Source organism: Dipteris shenzhenensis, chromosome 30 (assembly GCF_047967505.1).
Source record: "Dipteris shenzhenensis isolate YYH24624 ecotype China chromosome 30, Dip_SZ_1.0, whole genome shotgun sequence".
Lineage (NCBI taxonomy): Eukaryota > Viridiplantae > Streptophyta > Polypodiopsida > Gleicheniales > Dipteridaceae > Dipteris > Dipteris shenzhenensis.
This window is the reverse complement of record NC_141625.1, coordinates 44,747,233-44,753,232: the sequence shown is the minus strand read 5'-3', so window position 1 is coordinate 44,753,232 and position 6,000 is coordinate 44,747,233.

Sequence of the window (6,000 nt, the reverse complement as noted above, 5' to 3'; positions counted from 1 at the left end):
ATTTATTGACTTTGAATTTGATCTTTGATAATGATGGATGTGTTGCACTTTGAAAAGACCCAACTGAGGACATTGTGGTCTTCTTTTGGAATCCAAAAAGTTGCAAGCCACCAAATATAATTGTTTGCTTAGACATTGAAATATTTTAGATTCTTTCATTTGATATTGAATCAGAGATCCCTTTTCATGAGAACATTGTTGACTCTTTCAATCTTTTGATCTTGAATTATTCTATGTCATCCATACCAGATATCAAATTTCCATTACATTCTACAAGGTGTTATGTAGGGGGTTTAGTTTTTAGTATGATAAATGCATTAATTATGTAGGGAGTAGCATGACAAATCTTGAAAGAAAATTGGCTATGCTTGGCCCTATCTTCAATGGAAAGCTCTTTCCAAGTATGTAGTTTTTATTGTCTTGTAGCATTCCCTTGTAACATGAAAAACAATCATTTTAATCCACAATTGGATTTGAGAATAAACTAATATATTTTTGAACAGTCATTTCTCCTTTTACGCTATTGGAAATTTTCCTATTTGTCATGATGCTTTAACAAATGTCAACATTTAGGTCGTTGATTTTTTTGCCTTAAATGTTATACTCAATAAGTTATTTAGAAAACCTACGAGTAGGCAACTCTAGATGCTAAACGAAAAGCCATAGCCTTAAGTACATGGTTCATTTAGGATGATGCCAAACAAAAAGTAGAAAACTCTAGATGCCAAACAAAAAGTAGGAAACTCTAGATGCCAAACAAAATGCCCTAGCATTGGCCTAGGTATTTAAAGGGCCCAAAACACTATGGAGCTCCTCATACCAAAGGCCAATTCGCAAGGGTGGTGTGTGAGCTTGTGTAGGACCTCAATCAAAATCCTTTGTCATGCTTCTTCTAACATTCAATCCCTAGATTACAATGTAGGCATTTCTACCTCTACAAACTACTATAGAGTCCTTCCTCATGTGCCTTTCTTATGACAAATGAGTAGCCATCCATGCGATGAAAGTTATTGTAGATGGCAAGGATGTACAGCTAGTGCTAAACTTTGCATGAGGGAATGATATGACTTCTAGTTAGCATTATATATTCTTGATAGGACATTTTCTTTGGGCTAGGGGAGATGTTTCTTTCTTTAGGAAAAAACATATTGAGCGAGCAATTTTTTGACCTGGGAGGTCACTCAAAAACATGTAAGATTTATTGTGAGTTCAACAAAATGGGTTTTACCTTCTTGTGGAGTTACATAAAATATATATACATAAGGTACCTAGAACCCCTTTTTGTTGGATGCACGAGATGCAGGGAGTTTTACACTGTGAATATTCGAGGAGAATCCACTCAGGGGGTCACTCATCATATGTAAATATTAGCATGTGGGTTCAACAAAAGGGTCTTTAAACAACAAAAATTTACCCCCCCAAAAAACAAAGAAATTTACTTTACTAAAGGGGTCTTTTAATTGGGCTATTGTAAAAATCATTAGTTTCTATAAAGAAAGGGGTCACTTTAAAGAATTTTTAAATGAGGGGTATTATTTATACCCCTTGACCCATTTAAGGTATAGGGTGTTCAAATAGTGACCCCCCCCCCCTTCTCAAAATTTTTGATTGTAATAAAGACATAGCTTTATCTACCATCAATGTACAAATATGCACACATATTGAGAAAATTGTGCAATTTCGCTCAAGAAATCACTTGCTCAAGAAAATCATTCTAAAAAAACTATCTAGCTAACTCAAAGCCATTGTGCCTAGCTTGAACTTCTTGAATAAAGGAACCATATAAGGAGGAGACCCATTTGATGACCAAAACATTTAGTGTTCAGCTTCACTCATAGAAATCATTTAGCTATTAACAATCAACACCTAGCAACACCCAATAAGGAGAGAATTTACATATGGAAATCTTCGTCTAATTGGATCAACTTCTTGGTGTTATTTGTCCAATTCGATCAACTCCTTGGTCTTCTTTGGAGATTTGTGTGGTTTCTCTCTTCTAGACAACCATAATAGAAAATAGATTCATTAAAGAAAAAAGCACTCCTAGAAATCTAAACGTGCCATAAAGCATGGGCTTTGATTCATGACCACATGCCTCTATTGAGCTTGCATGCATCTCTAAGCAAAATTATAGTCTAGTTCAATGTTGCCCCTATAAGCATATGCATTAATATTGATACTTTCCTAGTAGAACATGCCACAAAAAGAATGAAGACATATTCTACAAACTGTATGCACCTTTCTCAAGTCCCATCAAATTTACCTATTTACAACAACCTTCAAACATTAGCATAGATTGCTTTGCCCACATTGGTACCTTTTATTTTTTAAAGAATTTGACTATCCCAAATAAGGTTGACTCTTCTCTACCAGATGAGAAAAGACTTACTCGTCTTCCACCTATGGTTGAGTACCCATATAAGTTCCTCAAAGTCAATCTTGGGTGTAGGGATAGGAAGAAGAGAGTTATTGCTAAGCTAGCTAAATTCTTTGTAATAGAAAGGATGATGTCCTCCTTTCCAAGATAGTTGGCTTTCCACAATTCCGATGTGAGTATAAGATATTTGTTATTGTTGGATAATTTTAATTCTATCCTTATTTTAGGCCAAGTTTTCCATCTGATATCTGCATGTTTCCATAGTTGCTTCCATGTTTGCATACCTTTTCGAAAAACTTCCATGCAAACTTTCGTCATTATTTAAACAGATGCTCTTGAAAAATTTAGAAAACCATGTTGAATCAAGAGCCATGAAATTGTCCTTGTCACTATAGATTGTATGTGCTTTATTGCCTCAAACACAAACCACATGGATCTCCATTAAGTATTTGCTTTTGGGAAGCAAGGTTCATAGTAAAACAAAATAAAGTGGTGAGGATAATGTTTCCACTTGGATTCTCTAATTGCTCTAACCACTTTAAATTTTATTAACAAGAGTTGGGCCCACATTTCATCCTTATAGGTGGTAGCTTTGATGATCTAGACTGATAAAGATTTCACAACATTTTGAATGTCAACACCCCTAAGCCTCCATCTTCTTTAACCATTGTGGAAAAGGATCATCTAACCAAAGATAATTTTCTCTTGCTAGTGCATGGTCCCCATAGAAAAGCTTTGCAAAGCTTAATAAATTGATTGAGTCCCTTCTAGGAAGGGAACTAAAGAGTCAAGTCAAATGTATTATTAAAGTAAAATGCAATGATAAATTATCATTTTCTTACCACCAAGATTTGCTTAAAATTCTACCATTCTCATACCAGTAAGATTTATATGAAATCTTTTCCATCTTTTAAGATTTAAAAAAAAAACAATTCCCAAAACTAGTCCCATATTTTTTCAAACCCCATAGATATTCCCAAGGGTATCAATGCTATCCTTTCTTCAATTTCATCGCAACCATGAGCTCTCAAAGTGGTTAGTCACTAGAGAGTAAAGGGAAGGTTTTAAATTGATGAAGCCTTGTAGAAGATCTTCAAGTAATCTAGTGTTATAAAGATGTGTTGCATAGTGTTACTCAGAGTCAAATTAGTGTCATCTACAAAATGCTAATTGACTAGTTGCTTGCCATCAAGATTATCAATTTCTCTAAGATTCCTAGTCCTTATTTCACTTTCAATCAGCCATCTAAGAGCATCTGCAACTATGACAAATATCAAGGGAGAAATAAGGCATCCTTGTTTATAGTTCTTTAAGAGAAAATGATTCAATCATCTCTCAATTTGTACATGCATTGGAAAGAAGAAGTTGGATACAACTAGTGAAGGTAGTACTAAAGAAGAATAAAAGGATTCAATTGTCTCTCCATTTACATATCCTTCGGAGAATGGATTGAAAATAAGTTCCATAAAACCAATGAAGGTAGGTCCTAAACCTGAAATTTTAAGGAACTAAATTAATAAGTTCTAGTCCAACTTGCCATAAGCCGTATCAAAAGAAGCAAATATCTTGATGTGTCTCTTTAGCATAATCACATTCTTCCCATAAATTTATGATGACCACCAAAAGATGTTTGCTTTGATGAAATCCTTTTGCTTAGGTCTAATCCATGTCCTCATCTTCTTTTGTATTTTGACAACTATGATTTTGGCAAAATGTTTATTACTATGGCAAAAATTGCAAGAAAGGATGCTTCCTTCACCCAAATCAAATACAACTAGCATAAATTTGTGATCTAAAATAATGAGAGATGAATAACTCTTATTGTGACCTTTGAAGCATTTTCCCATATAAAAATGTGGGTGACAGACTCTATCTATTCTATCGTCCCTTTTGCAATCTCCAAGCTACCTATTAGACCAAGGAAACTCCCTCGACTTGCTAGATTTGATTAGTTGCATGTGTTCCTTAAGTGACCTCAAAGTAATCAATTCATGACAACTAAGAACAATCCCCATCCCTAGCCATCTATCTTTGTTTGTCCTCAACCATTTTGAAATCACCCACCAAAAGGACATTGTCTTCAACCACATACAACTATTGCAACATCAACTATATCTAGTACAACATCCCTTATGCAATTTCCAAGCTACCTATTAGAGTAAGGAAATGCCCTAGAATTGCTAGAATTAACTACTTGTAAAGCAACTCCCAAGCAATAAGTTTAGGACCTTTGACTATCCATCTGTCTTGATTGTCTTCGACCATACTGAAATCACTCACAAAAAGGACATCATGCCCAACAACTACCACAGTTTCCTAAATATATTTATGCGTTATAGGAGGTGGAGAGTATACAAAAATGATGATGAAATCATTTGTCTTAAGGTGGATATTTGCTACAACCCACCTACCATTAGTTTTCTTGAAGGAGTTCCTTACCCGATAAGCATATGCATTCAGAATGCTAACAGTTGTACTTCCTTTACCTTCTTTATGAAGAGAGGAGAACCACACTTTCCTCTTGTCAACTCTGGAAAAGCTATTATGAAGAGCATCTCCAGTGGCTTTTACTTCTTGATTGTTAACAAAAGTTGGTGAGAAGCTATCCAGCCTTAGCCATCTAGCATCTAATGAACTATGAAGATCAATACGACTACAAGCGTTAAAGGAAATATGTGAAAGATCCTCACCTAACATTTTTATTCATTTTCTTAGTTTTTGTGTTGATCGAGAGTTTGAAACATTTTTACAAGACTCCTATTTTCATTGACTTGTGGTTTGGTCCTTGGAGATATGTAGAACACAACTAAAAGCAAACGAAAAGTGTTGCAACGGGCCATTGATGGCTAGTTAATTTTTGCACAAAATTAAGTTTTCCCAAAATAAACATGGAAATAAGTGTATGAGCATGATGACAGATGACCATGACTTCTTTATACCTTTTGCCAAATGACGGGAAAAAAATCATGTGGCTAGACCATGGTCTAGCTGATCCTCAATACTTTTTTCTATATAAAGGTCACTAAGATGTAGATTTAATGCCCTTATCAACTGGTTCTCAAGAGGATCAAAGGAATCAATTCTTGTTGCAATTACCTTTGCTTACTTCAAAAAATTCATCCATAATGGGATTAAAGAGTTTATTGCCTCCCTGATGGAACCTTGATTCCAAAATTTAAAGAAAAGAGTATTACCTTTATAAAAAAGTGATTCCTTCATTTTTTTAAGACTCAACCAACTATCTTCCATGTGGAATGTACCTTGGCATCATCAAACAAAGCCTAAAAGCCATCATTAAATGTCATAATCTTAGAGACTATTTCTAGTGGGAAGATCATCTATCATTTAAAGTTTGTTGGGTAAACTTGCAAAGATCCCCTTTCAACATTTGAAGCTTATCACATTTGAGCTACTAGTTGGAAAGGCAATATTTGTGAATAAGGGAGGGGACTAAATTAATATTTGGGGAGTTGCATTTGCTTGTTCCTAGATAGATAGCTTGGTGTTTTTAGGTGACAAAAGGTCTAACTCCTATTCCCCTATCCCTTCCTCTAAAATAAGCCTAGCATCCTCTAGTTGCCAACACCCTATTTCCTTTTGCTACTCCCTCTCTTAGAAGATAA